Genomic DNA, 10,116 nt, shown 5'->3' on the forward strand with positions numbered 1-10,116 from the left:
TGTACAACATGGGAAAATATCTCATGCTAGTACAAGTATGGATCATTTTCCTCTTAAACAATTGCGAATGCAAAGGGACGTTGGTATCAATAACATCGTATTTGTCAAATGCCGGGTCTCTTTAAGCTCACTCTAGTGGCGGATTAATATGAAATTTGCCCTTCAAACAGGCAACTTTTTCACTAGCACACAGTTTCTTTTATCGACGTTGGAATAGGGGCTTATTTTAATAGTTGGGGCGGGGAGCTGCTTTAATCTTTTGAATTTGCATTGTTAGTTATTTTTATATATTTTTATGCTTTTTTTGTTTTTTGTTTTAAATATTTCGTTATATGCTATTGATAATGGAACATTGTATGTTGGACTTGACCTTGTCCAAAATCCAATTCATTTTCTACTTGACCTGAATCATTGATTTTTTTAAAAAAATCTGTAAACAACTAACACATAGCTAAAATATTTTTGTATGGGTTAACTATTAAGATTTTTTTTTTGCCATAGTCAAGGACATTGAGTTTCCTACATATTATATTCTGACTATAACTAAGATTTTATTTGAACAAGTTACAGACCTTCTAGAAGGTTATTTTCCCGAGGTCAAGTAGAGGACTATGTGTTTTTCTAGAAATGATTAATTCGTGCTTTAAGATCTGAGCAGAAGCAATTGTATTTTGGTTGTCTTGAGTAGTTCATTTGGGCTGGAATTTGGCTATTTCGAATTATTTATTCACTGAAAATACAAATTGCTGACCTAGAAATAATATCCTTGGAGACATAGACTTGAATTTGTAGTGAAATTTTAAATAAGGATGTATTCTTCGATGGTATTTTCTGCGATCCAACAAAAGACGGTTGGAACCTCACAATACTAGCCACCACAAGCACATCAACACTTCCAGCATTATATTTAATTTGAATTTCCACTGAAGTTTATTCAGAACTCTGATCATAAGGACTTGTGACTGTAATTCTAGGATTATATGGAATTTAATTCGCAATATCGTAAGTTCCTTTTTTTAATAAAAAAAATCATTTTCACTTTTTATTCTTGGGGATTATTTGCTGCATTTTGCAAAGGTTGTTGCTCTCACTCTTTTATATTAGTTTAAGACGTAATAATCGTAATAACATATTTCCAGGAAAGGGGCTAAAAGTTATAGCAAAACATAAAAGTAAAATGTCACCAAAACCAGTCCGCCTCTACCCCACAATAAGACAAATTAGTCCTTAACACAATTTTTACACAAACAAAATTATGGTTCGAAAACTGATGACTAATGTAAAAAGAAGGACGATGTCAGTTGATTAGATTATGGAAGGGGAAGCGGACATAATGAGTCTTTAAGTTTTGGTAATTTTAACACATAAACATTTACCGAATTGGCGCCTTTTCTTTTACATCCAAATGAACGATACTATATGAGCTACGTTTGCCGTTTAAATGAAAACTATCGAGGAATATCGAATGAACGTAACTTGAAAAGATTTAATTGGAATCTGCCTTTTGTAAGACAACTGGTTTTTCTTCAGTTTAATACCGTTCTTTATAATTATCGTTATAATTTATCTTATTTACCTTTTCACAAACGTATATCGTAGCATCATGGTTATTTTGTTATGTTAACCGATGATGTAAATATAAGTCTTACAGCAAATGCGGATTTTTCATTCTGAAAATGGAAAATGAACGACACCTATTTTCCACCAAATAAGATCTCAGTGCAAAATATTAGCATTTCTTATTGCGATGCAGTGCAAAATGTTATTGTCATAATGTGATTGCAATGAAACTCGAGTATAGGCTCAGATATATGCTTTGGTAAAGTAGTCTACACAGTTAAAAAGTACATTTTCGCACAAATTAGGATAGTTGTCTTCTTTTTTTATTGTTGCTTCTTGGGGTGCCAATCATACTTAACACATACGTTTATATGTACAGGGTCTCATGGGGCCCCGAGTGGCCGAGTGGTCCAAAGTGCTCACCGTTACGGATCACTGCCATCTCACCTCTGTCTGCGTGGGTTCGAGTCTCGGCTCGGCCAGTGTAGGTACGTGAGAAGGCTTGCAAGTACCTTCTCGTAAGTCGGTGGTTCTTTCTGATGTTTTCCCGGGTTCTTCCTCCACCATTTATACTGGCCGCCATGTTTAGTCTATCTTGTGCTGAAAAATGGCGTTAAACCCTACAACAACAACAACCGGGTCTCACAGTTTGAAAAATGTGCTAACCTCCTTTATCACAAAAGAAGGCGTTCTGTTATCGGTACTGAATTAGGATTTATTACACTTGTCTACAAATTTTTAAAAGTCGTCTGCTTCGTAGATAAAATGTGCTATTTATTATGGATTTTGATGTGCTGAATTAAATTATGACAGTTAAAACAAATGATTGGCTACTGTTTCCAAGATATTTAAGTTTTTAGATTTGACGTCTATGTATATTGTGTAAATAGTAGAATTTTAATCATACATTGTAAACCTAGTTCTTTTCCGTGTTTATGGTTGCTTTACATGATAATATTTCAACTGTCCTGTTTATGTAACACTTTAAAAAACAGCAAAAGGGTTATATAAATAAAATTTATTATGAAACAAAAGGCAAAAAAAACTATTTTGTATATATAAGTACATACTTTAGTCCTTATTCGGTATCTACTCAGCGCTTCTTCACTTGTCTCTTATATTCATTAAACTGAGCATCTTCTTACATTGTACAGCAATAATCTGCAAGCATTGATGGGCTCCATTTGCCCTGATGGCGTTTCTCCATTGTTGCAATGTCCTGGTGAAATTGCTCTCCGTGCTTATCGCTCACTGCTCCACAGTTCGGTGGAAAAAAAAATCTAGATGAGAGTGCAAAACAATGTATCTTTAATGACATGTTACAACCAAGGCTTTTGTATGCCTTGAGTAGGTTTTCCACCAACTCCCTGTAGTTGTCTGCCTTGTTGTTTCATACAAAATTTGTTGCCACTAACTGGAAGGCTTTCCATGTCGTCTCTTCCTTGCCACGCAGTGCACGGTCAAATATATCATCTCGAAGAAGTTAAAGAATCTGAGGACCAACAAAAACACCTTCCTTTATCTTAGCTTCACTGAACTTTGGAAATTTTCCACTGAGGTACTTGAAAGCTACTTATATTTTGTCTATGGTCTTGACAATGTTCTTCATCAGACCCAGCTTGATGTGCAAGGCTGGTAACAAAATCTTCGTTGATCCAACAAGTGGCTACGCTGAACACTTTTCTCCCCCAGGCTCCAATGACTGTCGGAGTGGCCAAGCTCTCTTGATTGAGCGAGAAGCTCTCTCACAGCTATCCATTTCGCAGAGAAAACAGCATTACTTTGTGTATCCAGTCTGCAGACATTGAAGAGAGCAAGAACCTTCAAATAACCACAAAGCTGCCACTGATGTTGGTCATAGTTTATGCACCTCAAAAGTTGTTTCATGTTTTCATAGGTTTCCTTAATATGAGCTGCATAACGAACTGGAATTGATGGCAAAACATTGCTATTATGAAGCAAAACAGATTTAAGACTCGTCTTCGATGAATCATTGAACAATCTCCATTCATCTGGATCATGAACGATGTTAAGGGTTGCCATCACATCATCGATGGTGTTGCAGGCTACAAGATCACCTTCCATGAAGAAGAATGGGACAAGATCCTTTTGACGGTCACGAAACATGGAAACCCTAACATCACATGCCAGGAGATTCCACTGCTGTAGTCTGGAGCCCAACAGTACTGTTTTACTCTTGGATAGTTCCAAATCCCTGAGAAGGTCATTCCGTTCACCTTGTGTTTTGAGAATGGGAGAAAATAAGGGTCATGTGACAATGATGGTTCAGGACTAGACATTTCATCTTATTCATCGTCCTCGTCTGACGGAAGTGAGAATGATATGGTGCACCAGGAACCGGCAGTCCTTCTCCGTGGGGTACTGGGGATAGCTAATGGAATGTTTGGACAATGCACAGTCCACTTTTTCTTCTTTGACACACCTTCCCAACTGGAGGCACCATGCAGAAGTAACAACTGCTGATATGATCTATTGTCTCTCTCTCTAAATCACTGGCACTGCAAAAAACATTGATTTCCTTTTCCTGTTCAACCACTGGCGAAGATTTGTTGCACAAGTGTTGCAGCATATGTGTGGGGCCCAGCTGTTGTCCTGATCTCCAATATTACAGCCAAAATAAAGGTGATAGGCTTTCTTAACCATATCGGTTATACTGCGCTTTTGTGATGCAAAAGTCACTTCAACACAAACAGCAGAAGTTATCTGCATTGTTCACACAAGTACGAGGCATCTCTGCTCGCTTTGGCTAAACAGAAATGTGTTCCTTTGCAAAATCAAACACTGACAAATAAGAGGGCACGACACTATGATTTCTAGAGCTCGTATAGGGCAATCTGTTCAGCAGAGTGATGTAAGCTTAGTTATGATTGCATCATCCACGACTTCTAGGAATAACATGATGCAATTCATATCATGTATGACGCAATACCAGCTTCAGATTGTATCATTGATTGTTTTGCCAAAAAGCAAGTACTGTCCAAACACAGTCATAGATTTATGTATAGATCCAGTCAAATATGTATTTTAGTAATTGCTGGTTCAAACTGAGATTCCTTTCCTTTATAACTCACTTATTCTCCGCCATTCCCAAGTCAAGGGTCGTATATATTGACCCAGTATCATAGCTTTAAACCTAGAGCCAGTCAACAATTTTAAGCATCATTTTCGTTCTCAGTGACCCAGAATTAGTCAAGTTTGACTTCATTTATTTCGGAAGCATTTTGGCTGTAGACCAGTGTTATTAGAGCTTGATGTTTATAGAGACTAATCCTGGTTTTGCTGACATTCAGTGCATGCTAATGCGAAATGATTTTCCACTGATTAATTGGCTCTAACATATTTCACTTGATAATTTGGCTATTGTACATGTAAATCTATAAGGCAATATTACCGCAATAATGTGAATGTCACTTCTTTTTCAATATGTAATTACAACCAGGTATTAACCGTGTTACTGCCTCTCTTTGCGGTGTCTCTACTTATGGATCGAATTGGGAATCTCGAAAAATATTCCCTAATTTGTTTCTTTTTTAAAGACAATATTTTTTTTTTATCTTGCTGGTTTGATTATCGGTAAATGGCTGTTAATTTCATCCTTCATCCTTGGTTCTCTCGCAATAATCTTCAACTTCATGTACTTAAGAGTTTTTACATAGGTCACATAGACATTTGTCGACCTAGATTATATTGTAACAGGATGATGAATTGATATATTAACATTCAGCCTTATGTTCTGAAGCTTAGAGATGCATTAATGCTTGCCAATTATAAATGTTTTAGTGATTTTACTCGGTGACTTATTTGAATAAATTTTTTGGGTTTTTTACGACAACGCTGTTCAAAGTTAGCCAAATATTATTTATATGATTTACGAGCTCCAGAAAGCAAGAATATAAACATTGGTGAGATACCGAAGGCATAGTTGTACAAACAGGGTGTCTTTCCTTTTTTCTAGTTTTAATCATATTGGGCATTAGGTGCCAACTTAATCAAGCTACCGAGTGTTCAGGGAATGGCTCTAGTTGCTGACTATTACTGAAAAATGAGTCTAGAAAATAGGCTAGGCTGGAATAAAAAATAAAAGATGTTGATTTGGGCTTTTGTTTGAGATTAAGTGTCGGTACAATTTAAACAATGGTTTTACAGCCGCTCCTTGCTAGATATAAGAGAATTAATGTTCGATTAATCAGGTTTTGGAGCTTGACTTTACCATATATATAATGAAAACACAGTAGGCATTTTCAACTTCGAGGTCAGTCCTACAGATAATACCGTAAAATGTATGCCGATAGCTGCCATTCAGACCACCTCGGCTATTTACGAAACAAGGATTGACAGAGAAGCTGCGAATGCATCAAACTATTTTTAATTCTAATTCCGCCTTCAATCATACAGTTAATCCATTCGGAAGTAGCCGAGGTGGTCCAAATAGATTGCGGGGTGTGTGTGGAAATTTCAAGCAAAATAAATGAATAATGACACAACGGGTGGAATCTTACATGACAATAGGGAACATTTTGATTATAAACAAATAGTTGAATTAATTATATTTAAAAAAACATTGTCGTCAATGAAGATTAATAATCGAAACAGATATGTGAGGTGTCTTAGGTCTTTCGTCTAGGGTAATTATAACATTTTCCACTTACTTGCTACTCGGAATGCAAATGTTCAATTCACTCTCCCTAAAGTTAAAAAAAAAATGTCACCTTGCCTCTGTCAATAATAATTACATACACGCGGTGCGGATTTATATCAATCGACATATGGTTGTTATGAAAGTAAATGCAGTAAACGAATTAACAGAAGGATGCCCATGATACTTCAAGGTGCACAACGGAACAAGCATTGTTCGTTTTGCCATACAGTTCTTTGAGAAAGAGTGTGCAAGATTACTGATTGAATCGGACCAGAAGTTTTATTCTTGCATGAAAGAATGTTTGACATGAAAACGATGTGATTCGCTAATATGTCGACTCTAGAATTAAAAATGTTGCAACAATGAGAGATATTCAGTGTAATTAATTAACCAAACAACATTGACGCATAAAAAAGGATGCATTTATTGCTTATGTATTGTTTCAGACCTACATCAGGAATTCTTGTATAACTTGGATCCAGCTGTAAACAACATAGGTCCTGATCTGCTGACACATTATGGATCGGGCTCATGAACTTGTACATACGGTCATTGCTTTATGATTATTATTTGATAGGTAACTAGAGACGAAAATCATTTGATGACAAAAAAAAGTACATGAGACACTCGACTCTCTTTCTTTTCGTTTTCTTTATTTTTTCATAATATTTTTTGGTGGGGGCTGAGTCTAAAGCAAAAATATATAATAAAATTGCCGAGTGTTATTTTTCCTACAATAATGTGCAATTCCTTGTATATATATATATATATATATATATATATATATATATATATATATATATATATATATATATATATATATATATATACATACATACATACATACATATATCGTGCTTTGAAAAACACTGGCTGTAGCAAGGAATACTTAAAAGCATGGAATGTTTAAAACGTTAAATTTTTTGAAATATTACTGTAACGAGTTTTCTTTCTAAAAGACAAATGTTGTTTCTCCAGATTTATATTTCACTCAGTATTGCCATCATGGGAATTAATATTATTTCTCTGGTTCTAATCATTTTCTTCTTGTCAGTGGCAGATTACAGCAAGTCTGATAGATGATTTCACAACGGCTAGTTTTATTTGCATTTTGCAATGATTGATTAGTTCTACCGTTTCCAAACAATTGCTACGTTGTTGCTATAACGCCACTGTTTTGTCTCAGAATGGATCACCTGTAGTAAATTACGAACCAGACTATGAACACTGGAAAGAGAAAAATCCAAATATTTTTAGAATGCCAGTCGAAGCTTAGATGCACAAAGAGAACGAATTTCTCCGTTTCATTAATCATGACTATTTTGGTGTCAACCGCTGAGGACACACATTGATTAAAACGTATAATTTCTAGTACTCTATGTAATGGCACATTTATTTTGAAACTTTCTAAAGGAAAATTGGTAATTAAACGAGACTTGCCTGTATGTTGAAGTTGGAAGATAATTCCATTGCACCCGAGTACCTGAGGGATTACAGGAGATGACGTAGAGTCACGTGATTGGTCAATCTTCAGAGCCCGAGATATGGATACATCGAATTCACGTCAGCAAAAAGCACTCTCGATTCTTACAGAATGCAGGGGAGAAGAGAGAACAAGAAACCCCAGGGTGGGAATTACCAGGGAGGGCCTGTAATCCCTCAAGTCCTTAAGAGCAATGAAATCACAATCAAACATTAATTTACAGGTAAGTCTTGTATAATTACCAATTCCATTTGGCCCGAGTACCCTCATGGTTTCATAGGCTGCACAAGGTCACGCTTTCACGACAGCAGTATTTCATTATCGAGATTGTATTGGTGCTTACTGTTACAGCTCAACTTAATTGTCGGAACAAGCTAAATAGGTTTTTTACAATGTGTTATCGATTGACATGATATTCAGTTTGTATAAATATGGAGAGGGGATGGTACATAATTCAGTTGATTTGATATTAAGTACTGGCAAACGTAAAGAATTAGAATTAAAAAAGCACTTACATCAGTATGATACCCCCAGCTTATTTGCAACTTTGGCAAAGCTGTTGCCTCGTTATTTTCTTTTAAATATATTTATTTAAGTGCAATGGTTAGAACTTAAATTTCTGGAAAAGTAGTTCCCTGATTTTCACTTCAAAACGCCCAGATTTAACTACCAGCCATTGTTAGTATCATGCAGACCTAATTTGTGTTGACTGACCCCATTATGGTTCGATGTCCTCTGTCAGGAAATGCATTGGAACCTGCCACATAGGGACCGTTGAGGAACATGTCCAGTTTTGAAGAAACCCTTCAGCTTGAGTACTTACTCAAGTTTAGGTTTATATAGCGTACAATAAAATAAAATAAGAGATTTCATAGTAGCAATTCATATAGATGTCTCTTAAATATGTCTAGTTCATTTTGTAACAATTTAACAAGTCACAGGTGAATAGTTATTTCAAGGGCTACGGAATCAACCTATTTGTGGTGGTATAGCAAACAGTACTAGTGGTGCATATACCGGTACGTTGCAGTTTGCTTTTCTGGCAATAACCGCAATACAGTTTTCTGTACCGCGATTTTTCACGGTCGTGCTTCCAGCCGCTCCGCTGACCTAGTGGTTAGAGCGTCCGCCTCTGATGCAGGAGGTCGTGGGTTCAATCCCCGGCCCAGTCATACCAAAGACTTACAAAAATGGTACTAACATCTGCTTCTCTTGGCGCTCAGCATTAAGAGGTTGGTGTTAGTACTGGTCGGCCTGGTGTCAGGATAATGTGACTGGGTGGGACATCATGCTACATGTCTGCGGCATGATGCCCCGGTACTAGACATCACTATAAACTGCCACACTGCAGACATCCATTATCTTCCCAGAACAGAATTATTAAAACCAAATCTGTCATTTTTGGTTTCTTTGGTTGTGTAATGTACTTCCAAAAAGATTCCCTTATAAAAATTATAAGTTAATTATCCCCCCGAGTACAACTTTTAATGACCAATAAAAGCATATTTAATGTGACATTATATTTAATTAAAACTTCGATTATAATCCTATTTTTACGCAAGAAAATATGAATGAAAGCCTTGAAAGGAGCTGGCTTAGAAAAAATAATTTTATATTATTTTTCAGCAGAAGAGGTTAACTCAGATGAACCTGTTCTCTCTGAGGGCATGTGCCCTTCTCCTCTTGCATCGATTTTGGGGGACGTTATATTTGTCAGGGAGGACAAGTCTAACACAGTCCAGATTCGAAGGGTGAATCATGAGGTTAACTTGTTTAGGAATGAATTCCTACTAATGTTGGACAAGGATCCTTTGAAATGGTGATAAGCTCAGCAGTACCAGTTTCCACTCCTTGTACCAGGAAAAGGCTACGCATTCCTGCAACGTTGGTGCCCCTAAGAGAGGGTCTTTATTACAGCAGGAGGTAATGTTACCGCACAGAGGACGGCACTGAGTTCATAGGTTGTCGATATGTTAACTTTCCTGAAGAAACATATGCAGTGACTTATTTAAACGTCTTCGTAAAAAATTAAAACTGATAGTTCAAGTGTGCTGAGACTTTTAAAACATTGCTACTGTAAAGGATAAATTAAAAGAAACATATCAATGAGATTTTTATTTGTTGATAATTTGACTGCTTTCGGGTGTTTGTCGAATTGTTTCATTCATTTTTATGTTTATTCTCCATGTTTATTTTAAGATGTACAAGGTAACATTACTTAGATATCTAATTTTCAGTTAGTAAATGTTGTAGTGCTTATTTTATTGTTTTTATTAAGTGTCACTGTATTACAGTATGTAATGCAGTATGTGTTTGGTATATCGCAAAACCGTTTTGGGCGTATCGTTGCATCCTATTAAATAAATACCGTATTTAAAATAATGAAGGTCCCTGAAAATAATTACCACAAACA

General features: G+C 36.1%; 1 long non-coding RNA gene across 1 annotated transcript; it reads left to right on the forward strand.

The window, feature by feature from the left end:
* Positions 1-460: 460 nt before the first annotated feature.
* LOC149795328 (uncharacterized) lies at positions 461-9,809 on the forward strand. Its single transcript, XR_016422307.1, has 2 exons — positions 461-7,926; positions 9,330-9,809. It is a non-coding gene; the product is annotated as an uncharacterized LOC149795328 (long non-coding RNA).
* Positions 9,810-10,116: the final 307 nt, after the last annotated feature.

This window comes from Sinohyriopsis cumingii, chromosome 7, assembly GCF_028554795.1.
Source record: "Sinohyriopsis cumingii isolate HCF-2022 chromosome 7, ASM2855479v2, whole genome shotgun sequence".
Taxonomy (NCBI): Eukaryota; Metazoa; Mollusca; class Bivalvia; order Unionida; family Unionidae; genus Sinohyriopsis; species Sinohyriopsis cumingii.